The 18,276-nt window shown below is 37.1% G+C and overlaps 1 protein-coding gene across 17 annotated transcripts in view; it reads right to left on the bottom strand.

Moving 5' to 3' along the window:
- LOC115066575 (uncharacterized) overlaps positions 1-18,276 on the bottom strand; it is a 160,358-nt gene that overhangs the window by 108,101 nt on the left and 33,981 nt on the right. The gene's annotated exons all lie outside the window — the stretch shown is intronic.

The raw sequence follows: 18,276 nt of genomic DNA, 5'->3' as shown, positions 1-18,276 counted from the left end.
GAGGGATAGGTGGGGCAGCGTTAATTTTGCAAGCAGCTTGTACACTTTGATTTTCATACGTTTTTCTCCGTGTTATGTCATGTGCTCCTTCCTTTTTTTCGACTTAATGCCCACATTGCTATGGCAGCTGGCGGCTTTTATTGATATCGAACGAAGCCTGTAGCTAATGCTCTTAATAACACCTAAATAGGAACAAGAAAACAAGTGTTTTTCCTCCGGAGTGCAATATACAGTTAAATTGTTTTGAATATTTCCAAACAAGTTTAAATGTTAATTTTTTTACTATTTAAAAACTGAGGAAGCATAACTTGCTAAAAAATCGTAAACTTGAGCTTGGGTCGCAAAAGTCTTTTCGTATTTCTTATCACATTTCGACTTTTTTTTATATTTATACTAATAAATAAATAAACAAATATGTACAATTTTGGTAGAACTCAGTGGTATATCGCTTTTTGCCATTTTTATGGAGATATACGACTGTAACCACATCTATTGACAAAATACGAAAAGACTTTTTCGACTACCCCATAAGTACAACGTATCTACACGTGTATACTGTAACATTTTAAGCATAGCCTTTAGAGAGTGTGTGAGTGTAAGTTATCAATTTCCAAAGCAAAAACTTTTGGTCAGATGTCAACAATGGCCTGCCCTTTTTATCTCATTTTGATTATTTCACTGTCGCCCCTCACAGTCAATTACTACATGTAGCCTATTGTGGCAAATTTTACGATGCTTTAATACTGCTAAACTCGGCTCACCTTCATTCACCCAATTACCATCAACTGAGCCCTTACACTCCGCTCTTACGTCCCATCAATAATATACACTATCGATTTTTCTTTCAAGCTGCTGAAAGCAAACAACATCTAAAGACTGAGGGAATGTGTTCCTTGTGAGTCCCTGATCACTTCATGTCGGCAGTCGACGCAATGTCTAATGGAAATTTGCCACTTAATGTTATTTGTGTAATTCGCCAGCACGTTTAACCTGCAGTGACCTCAGGCGACAAGGGAATCGTACTGAGGTAATCTATTCAGTTGGCGATACATTACGTACATACATAGTATAAGTAAGTTGTTAGTGATTTTATTAAAATTGAAGTTTTCTAAAAGAATTAAAGTTAAAAAACAAGTTAAAAATTTATAATTTTACGATTTTACGATGCTTTACGACAGGTTGTGAATTGAACAAGAGTATTATAGCGTTGTTGCAGACGATATTTGCTTTTTTCTTTATTTTCCATGTTTTTGTTCGTCAGATTTAGACATAAAGATAGTTTGTGTAGATTTCATAAACATTTTTGAGCATGCCACCTTTCTCAAAGCCCTTACTATCACAAGCTTACATTTGTTATACTCCTTTAACACATGTAGACAGAATATCTTTAATACTTTGTACTGAGATAATGATGTGATCCTGCAAGCTTAAGTATACCGTAGAACCATGACATAAACTGAGTTCAAAACTTTGTTCCCTAACGACAGATTAAACAGGCATATAGTAGTGCTAGGAAACAGTGTGTTCAGTAAATACTTTAACGAACGAGCAATCATCATCCACTTGGCAAATGCGGAAGTTGCACTAATGCAGGATTTCACTACTACCTTTTACACTCAATAAATTTCAACACATCGCACAGCGACCGAAATTGAGGCGCATAATGGACATAAGCATACACCCGTGTATAGCACGCACATTGAAATAAAAAAATATGACAATAGCAGTAACTTGTCGGGGAAGTACATAAATGGTACGGTGTTCAAGCAAATTATAGCAACATGACGAGTCTGGAGTTAATAATACCTTATAGGAAAAGCTTCTATTAACTATATACATAAATTCAGATTACGACCAGGTTTAGCACTCAGCTTTAGCAAGTGTAGACAGTTGTGACATTAACTATCATTAAGTAAGGGAAGAACTGAAAGTAGGGTCCACTTTGCGAATTTCTGGTTTTTTGATGATACAGTGGACGAAACACTCATCGTTTATTTTTAATACCAAGTTAAGAAAACATTAGAACTTATAAATAGCATGAGAACTCGCTAAGTCCCGGCTCGAATTCTCATCTAATAAATAATAAAGTAGACGAGCGAGCTATTTCCGGTCAAATTTACAACTAATTTTATGGAACAAAACAGCTCGGGAAATACTGAAGCACGTAAAGAAAATAAAACTAATGGCTTCTCAAATTATACACAGCTCCTACAGGGTGTTGTGATTATATATTGCACAAACGTTTGCGCAATATTAATTTCGTAAAAATAATGCCAGTCCAAACCAAGTGAGATGAACTGTAATGTACTCCTTGTAGTTTATGTGCTATGCACGTCAGTTCACCACATCGTTGTGGTGAAATGATCACAATGAAAAAACAACAACTCAAACTACATAAATTTGTTTGCTAACAAGCAAAAATTTGCAATAAACGCATAACAGCTCCTATATGCATATATATACATACGAGTACACACATCAATAAGTAGGCTTCGCTGGACACGAATTTCTTTAAACACGTTGAAATTCCAGGTAGAAATTGTGTTATAAATAAATATTTATTTGAAAATGTAGATTATAGAATAAATACTCGTATCCCTTCTTCCTAGTGTCAATTGCATAAACAATCAATTTTATTGAAATCGGATGTGTAAAGATAACACTTCTCAAAGACCGTAGAAGTTGAGTAATTAACGATTGGGCGCTATGTACGGCAGGACACCTAATCTACAAGTCCGAAATAAAGAAGGCCAAGAGGTCTTCGTGGAAAAAAATCGAGATTAGTAGACACTGCCTTACATTCTTGGCTAATGGCGAAGGGGCCATTAGCAATGTATTGCCGGAAGCGGTCGTTAGAGAATTGTACAGGTTTGGGGTTGAATATAATTTCAAGATTTCAAGCATTTTCTCCTCAAACTACACTGCGATAGAACTGTCGTGGTGGAGTGAGATAATCCGCGGGCACAACGGAATGTAAGCTGGGGTCTCCCGCAAGAAGGAGCTCACTCGCCACTACTCTGGATCATAATTGTTAATGATCTTCTGGAACAGCTTGAAGAAGTTAGATGCCGGGTGGTTGCATTCGCGAACGACGTAACTCTCATGGTTGAAGGAATATTTCCAAATTTTGTGTATGATCTAACTCAACTCGTAAGCAACTGGGCTGCTGAACACGGCCTCTACATAAATGCTAGTAAAAGCGAACTCATCCTTCTGGCCCGAGTTAAATCGAAAGAGGTCTAGGGATTTCTTACTTTTCAGCAAGGTTCACTTTTCAATGGCTGTAGGAGTTCTAATTGGAATAGTGAAAATAGAAATAAAACATCGTAGTAGATTTGTGATAGGTTCAACGCGACTTGCCGACGGCTAATATAACCTACACGAGCTGTACGTATGACTTCACAAGGGACAGTCTATGTGTGACCCCTCCACCATGACGAGAAATCAGCCATATAGCCTAATCTAACCTTACCTAACCTAACAACGCCTTCCAAGTCACTATCCTGGATATTAAATAATGTTCAGCCGACAACTGCACACTCAATCAAGTATTTGACCAATTTTTAATAAACTTTAAAGCATGAGTGAAAAGGTTATACCCAAAGAAAGCAACGGTACAATTCCGATTGCGTTTGAAGCGAACTTGTAATAGAAAGTGTGAAGTGTATTCCTCTCAGCCACGGAGGTTACCAAGTACATGTAGAAGCTGCCAGTGGCAGCAAAGCTGAAGCTTAATTGCAAATGAAGCACTTCGGCAAATATACACACACAAGGAATTGTTTACTGTTATTCCATTGTACTGTAAGTGAAGCTTTACCAAAAATACTAAAACCGCAGACAAACACGTACGGATTTGCAGCTGCAAGGAAATATTGTGAAGAACATGAATTGGATGGATTGCAGTGAACACTCCACATATTGAGAGCGAACGGGAGCAGGGGCGATCGGGTGAATGCTGTTACTGTTGCGCTAATAAAACAATGTAAGTCTGCATGTATGTGAGCAGGAGTAGTCAAACAGCTGATGCAACAACGCAAACATTGAGAAAGGCGGCATCGAAACTATGCGGAAACTAAAAGGCAGGAACGGCAGAGCAGCCAGCAGGCAACAGCCAACAGACAGCAACATTTGGTGCACTTGACACCGGTTATACGAAAATAAAGCAACAAAAATAAGCTATGCAATTAAAGGGAGCGAAAATGCAGAAACAATACTCCCTGGCGCCTTTGAGTACACCCGCGAGCGTCATTGTATCGCTCGTAAGCGCTGAGCAGCGCTTCAGATCCTAGCTCATGTCAAGAGCGCAGCACTCTTTTGTTGTCGAACAATTTGCCAGTTTGTGCACACATCTATACGCGGCAGCGTAATTAAACACTACACTACACACACACGCACATACATATACAAGCACGCGCATGACGTGTATGTCGGTGTAGTTCGGGTGGTCTGAAGGAGGTGAAGCAGCATATACCACTACAAATCCACTACATATGCTGGTTCCTCCTCCTTCGTTGGTTGGTTGAACGACGTTGATACCGTAACTGTAAATTGTTAATTGGAGTGAAATTACAACAGCAATTGCACGCAATCAGACTAGCGGCTTGATGAAGACTCCACAACATTTACCATAGGAGCTCATGTTGTGTGCATGTGTAGCAATTTATTATATTTTATATTTTTTAATGTCAAGACTATAGTCGCTTGAATTGTTGACATAAGTAATATTTTCTTCTATTTTTTTTTTTCAAACCAGCCAGCCTTTTTTAAATGATTCAAAACCGTTTGTTGATGAATGTTCCTTAGCGATCTGGTCATTTCTTTTTCCTAATTTCATCAACTTTTTTAACGATAGTTCGACCAGAGCGAGGTGTGTCTTTCTCATCGAAATTTCCAGAACGGAAGCGAGCGAACCATTGTTGTGCTTCACGAAATTTCATTTGTGCCTTGCGTGGCATTCTTCTCGTTTACATACAAAATTTTAAAATATAGAGAATTTCTTCATTATTTGCGCTCATTTTTGAACAGCTGTAATTTTTTTTTTCAATTTTCTAGACTTTAATTTTTTTCTTTTTTTTTAATGAAGCTTAAAATCTCACCTATATGGTATGACACAATGTGATTGATAGCACTGGAGGTATACGACTGCCACGACATATATTGACAAAATACGAAAAGGCTTTTCTATATGTTTATGCTATATGTTTCCATATATGAAACATAACGTCTGCTAACAATTGTTTGCAATTAAGAAGAACCACCCTAACATTACATGCAAGAATGTGCAAATACCAACTATACATAAAGTAATATACAGCAATATCAGATATATGCATATCAAGAACACTTCTTTAATATATACAGATAACATATGAGAAAACTAACAGTTGGTATATGTATGTGAAAGTAACGTAACCTTAAGAGTCAGTAAACGAGTATAAAGAAAAACGAGAGAAGCAACTATTTCCTTTCCGCATCGGCTATTCTAATTCTCCTCTGCCCTTTAGTACTTTACTTGTAGTTGTCTTGGTCTGTTGTTAATGTAGCTTTTCTTGGCTTTGCTAACAATGGACTAACCTCTAATCCTGACTGATGTTCATAAGTCCAACATATGCTTCGTACATTGCTTATTCTTTCATCTTAGTTTCTTCGTCTTTTTCTATGCTGGTATGTTTTTGTTGTTTTGCTTTATTTGTATGCTGTGCTAATTTTTTGTATGGCCTTGTGTTTTGCTGTCTTACATTACTTTCACAACTTCCAAATTAAGGGAAATCTTTAACACATTGCTCATCTTGCTTTCGTTTAAATTGAGAATTATAGAACAAGTTTCGCAATACCATAATATGTGTACTGTGAGGCTTCTAGTAACGGGAAGAGTTCCTGGATTTAAATAGTAACGTGAATTTAAAGTATATCGAGTATTAATAGATATCCACATTAACCTATATTTATGTAAGGAGTTATTGACTTCCACCAATATATGGCAGTATTGCGAAATCATTGGAGGCATTTACGCAGCGCCGAAAATACATGCTAGGATGTCATCAGGCAGCATAAGCTTTCAGACAAATCAAGACCTATTATTGCACATATAATAGGTATGTATGTGCTTTATTCGCTATGGGCTTCTCTATGTGTTTTGTGTTACTCGTTGCCTACCAAAGCACTGCAAACAAAATACGCATCAAAATAAATCACTTTCTTGGGTCTAATTAAAGTTAATCTCTGCAATAATGTCGCAGCTAGGGGAAAGCGATAAGTACCAAAAAAGCTAACGTGCTATGAAGGAAACGAAAAACCCGGCTTAAATTGCACAAGAAGTCAGTATCAAATCACTAAGAAAGGCGGAAAAAAACCGTATCGAGTAAGGCGAAATTATGAGAAAAGCGCGACAATAAGCCAATGAAAGACTTAAACACTCACATACATATGTATATGTTTACCCACACGCTAATATAACATATGTACATACATACATATATCTCGTACTCATAAGCAGCAATGCTCATAGAGCACGTGAACTTCAAACACTTTGAGGGGTTCGAAACTGGCATAGGAAGCGTACGAGGCACAAAAAATGTTCGCTTCTCCAAAAGATTGTCTTGGGACATGAGCATAAAACTTTGTCCTTTATCAGAGTCTGGCACAGCATTGTATGTGCATACATGCCTACACTTCAATGGACAGGCACCACAACGTGATGTATGTATTTTCGCTGGGATTCAGGTTCTGCTGCCAAGCCGCAACGCTGGCATTATGTATACCACGTAGATTAAAGCTGTTGTCCCCGTGTAGACTTTTGTGTTGCCAACATTATTAGCCAGCTGCCTGTTATCAACGGCCACACACGAGGTGCATGCCATATTAGTATAAAGTATAGAAACGATGGCGAGGCTTGAAACCGAAATTTGCTGTTACCATATTGCTTTTGCAAAGACTTTGCGAAAATGAATCATATCGATTTTATATTTAAGAATTATTTTATTAAGCGCTTTAAAGCTGACCAATTTTCTATTATTTACTTATATTCTTTTTGAGTTCTGTATTAGGGGTTTAACTAAGTGAGTTTATTGAAAAAACAAGACGCTAGCACAAGTTTGGAACTACGAGTCTTAAGAAAATAATATAAATTGTGATCCATTTCGAGGATCTCTACTTTTTTAAAGAAAAAACACAAAAACTTCAATTTTACTTTTTAAGATTTGAATCGAAGCAGGATTGCCAGCATAGGCTTCACACCGATAGTGGTCGCCCTCTACAGTTACGTTGCCACTGACACCTTGTTGTGTTGTGTTGTGTTGCGAATAGTAAGCCCAGTAGGCAGGTTCTGCTGACCATAAGTTGAGCGAATCGAGCGAAACACATTCTTTACCGAACGTCAATTTTCGTAATAAAGTTGAACGATTTGTAAACGATATTCTTTCCATGAGAAATGCCAAAGGAACAGTTACAATTTACACTTTTTAAGGTTTCTTTCGAGTGGTACAAACATCATTTACCTTGATACACCTTGTTCAGGGATTGAAAACGATACCAAAATCATTGGATTATCACACATAATTCATAATTATGGTAAACACCTCAAATTCATAATTTCTTTAATGAATAATTCGTGAAATCTTTAAAACAAATATAAATTAAAGATCACTAACGGTTCATAATTCTGAAAAGCAATAACATTTTCCACATTTAAGTATATTTGTGTACACATCATGTATGCGCTTTATAACGCTCTCTTCCAACCCTCACTAATATCTCCATATGTTTATATACATATATTAAATTGCAAAAGATGCCTCGTGCCTCATTTTCAGTTCCTATTATAAGCAATTTGTGCTACTTTTTGCTTGATTTGACTGTTGGCGTTCCATATGTGATTCACATTGTAGCCATTTGTGCTCCGTGTTCTTAACTTATCTACAATATAAGCGAGAAATATGTGTGGCATGGTGTTGTTGTTTTTACATTTTTAACTTCAATTATTTGTTTATAACTTTCAGAACTGTATGCGGGAAACTTAGCCACATCAAGCAGCATAGGGAGTTGCGGCAGCCAAACTTTTTGATAGCAATACAATATTATTGTTGTCTACTTTGGGCTGTAACGCTTCGAAAATTTCAGGGCTATGTTGCAGTAGTATCCATATTGTGGTAGATGTTTATTTCCAGACATTGTTTTTGTATGAATTCAAGCTATGAAAAAGTACATACATTTTTGTGCGTTGAAAAAGCATGTGAAGAAGTTGACGCTTAAATTATATACGCCAGCGTTTTTGTCATTTTCGAACATTCCCGGTTCGATAGACGTGGTGTATTGTTTTCTGAACGGGTGTAGAAAATTTCAATGTATGAATTTCATCTGAATTATCGTTTATTTAATGATTACTACCACAATTGACCTTTCTCTCTTACAAGAAGCTGCGTACAATGCTTTGGTTTAAGGTTAAATGACAACAACTTCCAAATGGATTACAGAGTTGTATAAATCAAATACCCAACAGGTGGCCCATATTTCATATGGTTGTGTATTTCAGTTTTCATCTACACACTCATATCTATTACATTTCGTCATGCCCATGTCCAGCACGCAGTGAGGGAAATATATCTGCTGTACCTAAGAGTGTACATAAAGACCGTGGAGAGTCGATTCGTAGCACATTTTGCGTCGAAATCTTAAGTTGAAAGCGTACAAAACAGCTTATGTAAGAACTAAAGCCGCTCGAGCTTCCCAAGCGGCATTACTTCACTCTACGGTCTCTTGAAAAGTTCCAAGGAGATCCGATGTTTTCGAGCCAAATTTTGTTCAGCGATTAGGACCATTTCTGGATCAATGGGTGTGTAAACAAGTGAAATTGAGGCATTTGGGGTGAAAAACAACTTGAAGAGATTCCAAAGCTGTCATTTCATCCAGAAAAAACAACGGCTTGGTGTAGTTTGTGGACTCGTGGAATAACCGTCAATGACCCTGTTATCGCGACATGATCGTTTCTACAAGACTCCGTCACTTCCCGCACATCGCATTAATCAATGGATTTATTGAAAAAACACTTCGTTGAGCAGATAATTTCATATTTTGAACCCGTCGATTGGCCACCAAGATCGTGCGATATCACACTGTTACACTTTTTCCAGTGGGGATAGGTAAAGTGTAGAGATTATGCGGACAATCACGCTCTGCTTCAGGCCACATCACGCGTGCCGATCGCCAGAAGGAGTCATCGAAAATTGAACTCAATGCAGGCACCATCTAAGACGCAGCTACGGCCAACATTTGAAAGAGACAATCCTCAAAAAATAAATACGAAAAAATGTTCTTTAGAATGATAGTAAACATTCACCATACAATTTGAAATTTCTGTGCTTTTTCTTAAAAAAAAATGGGAACATCGAAATGGATCAGCTTTTATTTGAGCAAGGAACTGGCTACACCATAAATTCTCCACCTGATGAGGCTGTTGTCATTCAAACTTCTCTATTAACTCATTTGTCATGCCAAAGGTATTTGAGTCCATCCGGTCAACCTAAATTAAACTGTTTTTCATGGCTAAATAACTAATTCACACTGAAAGCAAAGCTCATAAGCTTGGCTTGGTAAACGTTAGTTAATGGAGGTTTCTTAAGGCGTTTTGTATAGACAACATTTCTTTTAATATTTGTCGTACAAGTCTAATCTATCGACATAAGCTTTTCTTTATAAAAATAAAAGTTGAATATTGAGTGGAAGGGTAATTTTTAGGAGATAGGCCTTTAAGTGTGCAGGGCGACAATCAGACTTTTCAAGTGTGTGAATTCCCTGAGGTCACATTTCAATAAATATTAACTATTGACCATCGTCAAATGAAGAAGCATTTGCAAAAATGTTTCAGAATTTTTGGGATAAAATGCATCTTTCTTGGCAAACAATACACACAAAAATGGAAAAATAAAGTAAATTTCATAATATGCGGTGGTAATGCCCAAATGCTAGTTGACTCTCTGTTGTTGTCGCTAGCTTATCTGTAAACTAATTTGTTAAAAAGTCCGTTCGAAGAAACGGAAAAAGGACACGTTCCGCGGCTGCACGGGAGCAGGAGTTAAATGTTTTTGTGTTGACCAAACTATGATGTTGGTGCGACAACATCTCTGTTGGCATTGTCAACGTTTTCCTCAAAGTCGTCAGCATTCACATCATCTTTAGCTACCGCTAAACAAAACGACGTCTACCTTTTTGACTGCTCGTTGGCAGCAGCTTCCTACTACGAAATGGAAAAGTCAACTATCATCACTATCGTCTGGATAGCAGCGAGCAAAGACACAATAAACACGACGGTCAGACGGACCAGCAAGGAAGCAAGCAAAATTGTACTGGCATCAACGGCAACATGACAACGACTTCGACGATGAGAATGACGACATTGTGTGTTGAATCAAGACTCGCGCTGCTATTGCAGGACGTGGCTGACGACGACGAAGATGAGAAAATAAGTGAAGGGTAATAAATTGTCGTAAAATTTGTAGAGAAAAAGAGAAACAAGTCAAGAAAAAATAAATATAAAAATAATACAGCAAACAAAAGACAAATTTAAGAGAAAAACGTGAAATAAAAGCAGTCAGAGGAACATAATCTAGCAAAACGTATAAGTATAAGTAATTGTTCAGCTTGAAGAAATGAAAGAACGCAACAAAGAAACGTGAAATAGTTGTTGCCCATTTATTAGCCAGTTAGCTAGCCAATATAGCTAGTTAGCGGCAGCAAGTGTGTGGAAGCATGCGCTATGTACGAATACAACGAGCCAAGGCAAGTTAGTCAAAGTAAAGAAAGGAATATATTTAAACCAGCGAAATCTTCAGCTAAAGCGGCTGGGCAACATTCCTTTTCTCTTCGACTTTTTTAGTTGAAATTTCATAATTGGGCAGTCAAAGTTAATAACTAAAGCAAATGACAAATGAAGACAAAAGTTCAATTTTTAGCACTGAAGCAACCTTTAAGAAAAAACGTTTAAGAAAGTTGCAATAAAATTTGAGCTTTTCAGTTCAAAATTAAAAACAGTACATTTAGTCATAGCTGGCACTAATTCAAACATTTTTCATATTCAAAGCAAATACCGCCTTTTGTCCAACTCAGATTTCACTTTCTGCGCGTGCTTCAAAATATTTGAATAAGCTGCGGCCAACGGCCAGCGAAGACAACACCCATCTACATATTTTGGAAGCCGTTATCCATCCTCAGCTTTCCTTTTCCTTCGTCTTATGATACCCACTTACTCTATATGTATATATGCATATACAATAGTGTTGAAATCTTGTTTTGAACTGTTTTGTTGTTGTTTACTTTTCCCCCTGCCAACAAAATTGCGAGACAATCAGAGAAAAACAGTTCGTGAAAGTTTCACGGTTACAGCATACATACGTATATACATATATCCACATGCATACACATACTCACTTACGAGAAAGATACATATAATACATTAAGTGCCATCGTTTGTGATTGCCTGTGCATGTCAGTCACTCAAACGAGTTGGAAGAAGAAATAAATCTTCCGAACTTCTTCTTTGGAGCATTTTAACTTTTGCCGGTTTGTTGAAAGCAGTCAGACAGACAACTAACGATTTCTTGATGTAGGAATTGTTTCGCTGTAGAAAATTATCCTGACGCTTTCGTGCACGTCCACCAAATTTTCGGTCGCTATATTTAGCTTACTTATCTTATTTCGCAGAAAGTAGGTGAGAGTAGCCTTTTCACTATTATTTTATTAAGACTTTTACTTTTAGCGTCCGTTTGTTACCGGTGGAGGGGGGAAAGCATATTTTGTAAGGCTTTCTGTATGTTATCTCATTTTTACTTAATAGTAATTAAATAAGAAATTCCCATTGTCGTGCAAATCAAAGTACTGTCTACAAATGAGTGTAAATTCCGGGACACACTTAAAATGGCAAAGTTCAAAACGTCGACACATCAAAATACCGACATATTTCAAATGTACAGACAAATCCAAATCATGGCATATCACAAATAATTTAACGTGCTTTTACTTTTACTTTTACTTTTACTTTAAGAGGACAAGGAGCTCGGCCTACTGTAGCATAGAAACCGCGTTCTACTGATTAAGGGTTATAAAAACGAGCGTATACGTTAGAGGTGGATGAAGATCACAGATCTTCCAAAGTTAAACGCCACTTTAATAAAATATAGTTTTTTATTTCCGTTAGTTATTTAACATTCGATTAGTGCGGTGTCCTTCTTTGAGATCTAGAAACCATTATAACTTTTTTTTATAAAATTAATTACATTAATTAAAAATATTTTCTGTTCTTACTTTGATTTGCCGGTGTTGTTGGTGAGATTTTAAGCTTCACTTAGCCACAAAAAAATTAAACTCGGGGAAGTTGAAAAAAGTTACAGCTGTTCAAAAATGAGTGAAAATTATAAAGAAATTCGCTATATTTTGAAATTTTTGCATAAAAAAGGGAAGAATGCCACGCAAGCCACCAATGAAATTTGTGAAGTTTATAGAGACGATGCTGTATCAATGCTTCGCTCGCTTCCGTTCTGGAAATTTTGATGCGAAAAATGCACCTTGCTCTGGTTGACCCATCTTTGAAAAAGTCAACGAATATTGTCCAGGACCGTCATTTACTCAGCCATGGCATCCCTACGGAACTTAGCATTCATCATCAAACGGTATTGAACCATTTAAAAGAGGCTGGCTACAAAACGAAGCTCGATGTTTGGGTACCACATGAATTGTCTGTGAAAAATTTAATGGACCGAATTAACATCTGCGATTCTTTGCTGAAACGAAATGAAATCTAACCATTTCTAAAGTAAATGGTAACAGGCGACGAAAAGAAGATCAAATAAGACAATAATGTGCGAAAAAGATCATGGTCCAAGCGTGGTGAAGCTCAACAAATGCTCGCAAAGCCAGGATTGACGCTTCGAAAGATTATGTTGAGTATTTGAGTGTTTGGTGGGATTGGAAAGGAATCATCCACAATAAGCTGCTCCAGCCTGGATGAACGATTGATTCCACATTTTACTGTCAACAACTGATGAGAAATGAATGAACAGAAAGGGCATTGTCTTCCATCAGGACAATGCTAAACCACAAACATCTTTGATGACTCGGCAAAAACTGGGAGAGCTTGGCCCTGATCTTGCAACATCGGACTATTATTTTTTCGGTCAATGCAGAACTCCCTTAATGGAGGTTTCAAGAGAAGAAAAATACTTGTCGCAGTTTTACGTCGAGAAACCAAAAAAGTTTTATACTGATGGAAAAATGGCACAAAGTGGTTGACCAAAATGGTACATATTTGGTTCTAAAATGAAAAGACTTTTTCGACTACTTATCAGCTGCCATACAAACTAACCGATCAAACTCAAATTCTTGTTTGGAAACTTATGTATTTTTTAAGGTTATTCTAGTTTCGGTCTAACCGTAGTCCACATTTGTAGCCCTTGTTTCTCAATATTTTTATCAAATGCTCTTAAACTTTTGCTTATTATTGCTTTGAGATTTAATCTAGTTATTATTGCTATCTATTATATGTTATTGCTATAAAGTCTCTTTTGAATTACTAGTTTATCAAATTACTCTTCATTTAAGTGAATGCGAGGGAAAAAGTATTTCATGTACAAATCAAAGGCATTGAACGGTTTTTCATCACATTTTTGGCAACTCATGCATCTCCACTTTTATATCAACCGCTCCTATTGCTCATCACTCCATTAGAACCGAATTTACGCTTTCACCTTGCTCACTATGCGTGTCTATCTCGCCTACATACTCTATTCTTCACTTTCTTTTCAATTAGCTTCCGAGCAACACCTTTGCTTAAGATTTCCAACTGAAGGTGAAAGCAGCCGCTTGGCATTCCTTTCTTATACACTTGTGTACTCACTTTATTTTCCGCTGCTCTACTTGTCTCGTATTAATTGAAAAAATTTAAGTTGCAGAAGCAGCTGAGTTAAGTTCGCACGCTTTTCAATTTTCGCCGCTTTTCTTTATAATTAAATTTGCTGTTCGCAATTTGTCACTTGCAAGCCACGCTTTCGTTACTCATAACTGCTCGTAAATCGCCATTAAATATATGGAAATCGAAAAATTTTCAAACGTGGTGAAAGGATACACTGGGAAAAGAGATAGGTGTATACATACATATGTATGTAAGAAAAAACTTTTCAGTTTCTCTTATTCCAAGGGGTTGGCAATTTTATTATTTTAAACATCACAAACACAATCAAAAATTATTTTGTATACAAATTGATTGCTTACACAATAGCGTAACCCAGAAAGGCACCTATATATGCGTGACATATTAATACCTCAGACTTATTAAATAAACTACGAGATTCCTCCTATGTCGCATAAAACTAAATGTCGCAACCTATTAACACCCGACCTGCACACCCCTTCCCTTCTATCCATCAGCGGTCGGGGTGTGAAACCGCAAAATTAACACATTTGTTGATGGTGTAATCAATTTGTAATTTTGCCACACCAACACATCCGCAGTTCCACACAGCACCCAATACGAACATGCAGTGAACGATGACAACGGTGAAAAAACTAGCCGGCAGAAAAGGACGTCGTCTGAAAAAAAAACAAGTCGAGGCACAGCTTGTGCATTGTCACGAAAAGGTTGATGGAAAAGGGCAACAGATTGGTGAAACTTTTTCACACCAAACAAATACAAACAAGCCGCAAGGAACTCACACAAACAAACAAGCAAACAAAAGAGTGTGAAAAGTTTCGTACTGCCCCCATGCTACTTTGCTGCAGTTGGCACAATGGAAAAGTTGCCACATTTTTTATTCGTTCAATATTTTTTTTATTTTCAAATCGTATTTTTTTATTTTCCGTATAAAATCTCATGTCTGCTACAGTGCTGTGCCGTTACCAAAGAAATTTTCTTATCAATAAAAATATATATTTATACACTCCGCACTTTGCTTCTAGCGCAAAGTTGTATTCCTAGCCAACTTCGCCAACATGACGGTTGGAGGGTTGGTAAAATTGTGCACACACAAAGGAAAGTCTTCCGGACGAAACAAAGTGTAACGAAAAAGTCCGTTAGAAATTTGTATTTTTCGCATACAATCGTTGGGCGACCACCGACTACGAAGTATGAGCAACTGCTTGTCAAAAAAGTTTGCGAAAATATTTTTTCAATTTCCACCGTAGCCAAGGGCATCAAATAAAGTGACAAATCCCTACATACATGCAATATACCTTCGACTAGACACGGCCGCCATCCGCAACATGACAACTTGACAATAATGACCACGTTCTACACACGCATACTTTTCGTGAAACGTCGTCTCCCACAGCATCCAGCAGGACTTTGGGGCATAAAAAGTTAGCAGCTCCCAACACATGTGCACTACTCACATGTTGGTGTGCACGTTCCAATTGGAATTTTTTTATTCACTTACATCATAAATCACCGTCTTCAGGGCAAACATGCATACGCTTAGCGTACGAGCAAGTAGGAGTGATGATGGAAAGGCAAAACGACCCCGGCCAATGGCGGCAACTTGGCTGAGTCACACATTATTTATTAATTTTTTGCGTCCGAAAAAAGTCACAACTCAAAGCGTGTTGTTGCACAAGTTGTAGGCAGTCAGTCAAGCGCTCAATAAGAATTGATCAAATTGTTCGAAATTGAAAGTAAATTGAAAAAGAAGTTGACATTTTATTAGTATGTGCACACAAGCGCCGTAGGCTGGCACACACACACACACACTTGCATGACTGTTATCAATATTATGCTTTATACTGCCTTACGTGAATGCAGCTGGCTTGTGTTAAGAAAAATCCGCTTTTTCTTCACCTCTTTTCGAGAGTAGGCCTAAAATATTATTTTGATACCTGGTCACCCATTGAGTTAACCTATCATGTTTGACATGCACGTTTATTGTGTACGAATCGGTCGGCCTCCCGTGCGTATACCCAACATTTAAATACAAAGTGCGTGAAACTTTACTAAGCCCGTGGCGGGTTGAATCTTTTCTTATTTTGTTTGTATGCTAGCTAAAGTTTTTGTATTGCGTGTTTTGATTTTGGCAATTCAATCTTCTCACACAGTTGAAGCGTACTCGAAACGGGCAGCAGATGTAAGATGTTTTGTGTTGTGGCCCAACTGGGCGTATAAGTGACAAGCGCAACTCAAATGACTGAGTGATTCTTTTCGAGTTGACAAGTTAATTTTTATGCGTGAATATTGGAATGGAATAATAATATGTAAGAAAGTGAGGAAATTGAAATTTGAGTGAGCAGACGTATATACGTAGGGGGTTGAAAATATCGTGGTATTGATTTTTCTGGAAAACTAAAACTTTTGAAATTTTCTTTTTTTGCATACATATGTCATTCAAATACATTTTTTGAATATTTATTTTTTAGCCTTCGCTTTTAATGCAACGACAAGCTTGCTTCAAGAACCAGGTGTCTACAACGGACCGAATTACTTCTAAGATATTTTAAGCTCTTTACTGAATTAATAAGACAAAACGTTAACTTAAGCTGCAGATACGCTATAATACCCTTCACAATAGCATTTTTGGTGACATAAAATGTTATAAAAAAGTCTTATCTTGGTTTTAATCGGTCAGTTTGTATGGTAGATATATGATATAGTGGTCTGATCTGAACAATTTCTTCGGATATTGTAGCGATGCCTTGGACAATAATCTATACCAAATAAAACAGCTTTCCATATAAGCACTTGATTCCGAGAATGTCTTGGGGAAGAAGGTACTATGTGTGCAAAGCTTCTGGTCGATATCTGAAAAGCTGGGGCTAGTTCGCATGTACGCAAATTGACAACGACGAACAATCGATTTAGACTTAGCTTGACTCAATTATATATACATACATATTTATGGGTGCTAGAAACTTCGTAGCAAACTTAATATCCCCGCTTGAGAATGTAATTATTGACCTTAAACAATATATTAAAAAAGTGTAAACTTCTCTACTTTATTCCACTTTTAGTAAGAACTTTAACTGTTCATTTTATAAGAGTAACTCTAGAAGTACGTATGAAGAGAAAGAGATATGTCATGAGAGCATTTGAATAGTCGCAAGTACCAGACTGATGAAAATAGAACAAAATTTCAAAACGATATCTTAAAAACTGAGGGACTAGTTTATATATATACAGATATACGGACGGACGGACAGACGGACAGACAGACAGACGGACATGGCTAAATCGACTCAGCTCAACACACTGATCATTTTATATAGACTTTATAGGGTCTCCGCCGCTTCCTTCTGGGTGTTACAACCTTCGTTATGAACTTAATATACCCTGTTTAGGGTATAAAAAATAAATATAATTGTTTAAAATAAATTGTTGTTTTAACGGTTTCAGCAGCCTTATGCGATTGGTATTTCTAGAGCACTCTGTATTATTTTTTAACGGTTTCAGCAGCCTTTTGCGCTTGGTATTTCTAGAGCACTCTGTATTATTTACACTTTGCACAAATTTTACTACCTGATACATACATTTAAAATAAAACGCTGCTGAGCGGCCAGTCAAGCTAGTGTAAAATATGGCTAGTGAAAATCTGCATTAAAATTTAATGCATGAGTCCATAATCACACAAAAACATGCATAAAACACATTTATGAATATCGTCAATTGAAATGAAAGCTGTCGCACATTAGGTATACCAATCACATATATACATATATACATATATACATATGTAGAAGGAGGACTGAATCTGTCAGAACCTCGTTGTCCGTGAAGAGTCCAGCTGTTTACAACATCATCGCTGACGAAAGCCTCTGCAACTAAAGAGGAGAAAATATGATGGCCTTAATCCTACGCTCGTGTGTATGCACGCCATGGACCCCACTTAATACGTTCTCCATTGGTATAAGCCCGACGTGATACTCGTGCTAAATAAGATTAAAATAAGCCTTTTCATAGCAATTGGCTGTATTCTTATACATTTTTAAAAATACATACGCAGATATATGCTTACTTACATAGCTATATACAGATATTGATAGCTCCACTCATGATTTTCTGTCGCATTTTATGTTGTTGTATATTTGCAGGCATTGAGCACCCGCTAGGTTGTGATGCTCCACAATTTCATGCAGCAATGAACACAAATTTATGTCAATTCTGCTAAAAGGGTTTTATGTAGACACATTCACACATGTATTTGTATATACCTAAGCTCTTCAAGAGCTGGCAACACTTGTCTAATGTAACCGTACAGTATATCGACGACTCGACACCCGCTCCTTCGCATGCAGCAACGCTCTCACTTCGAT

This window comes from Bactrocera dorsalis, chromosome 1, assembly GCF_023373825.1.
Source record: "Bactrocera dorsalis isolate Fly_Bdor chromosome 1, ASM2337382v1, whole genome shotgun sequence".
In the NCBI taxonomy this organism is placed as follows: Eukaryota; Metazoa; Arthropoda; class Insecta; order Diptera; family Tephritidae; genus Bactrocera; species Bactrocera dorsalis.
Note: the sequence above shows the minus strand (reverse complement) of the source record. Positions and strands in the feature narration are given on the sequence as shown.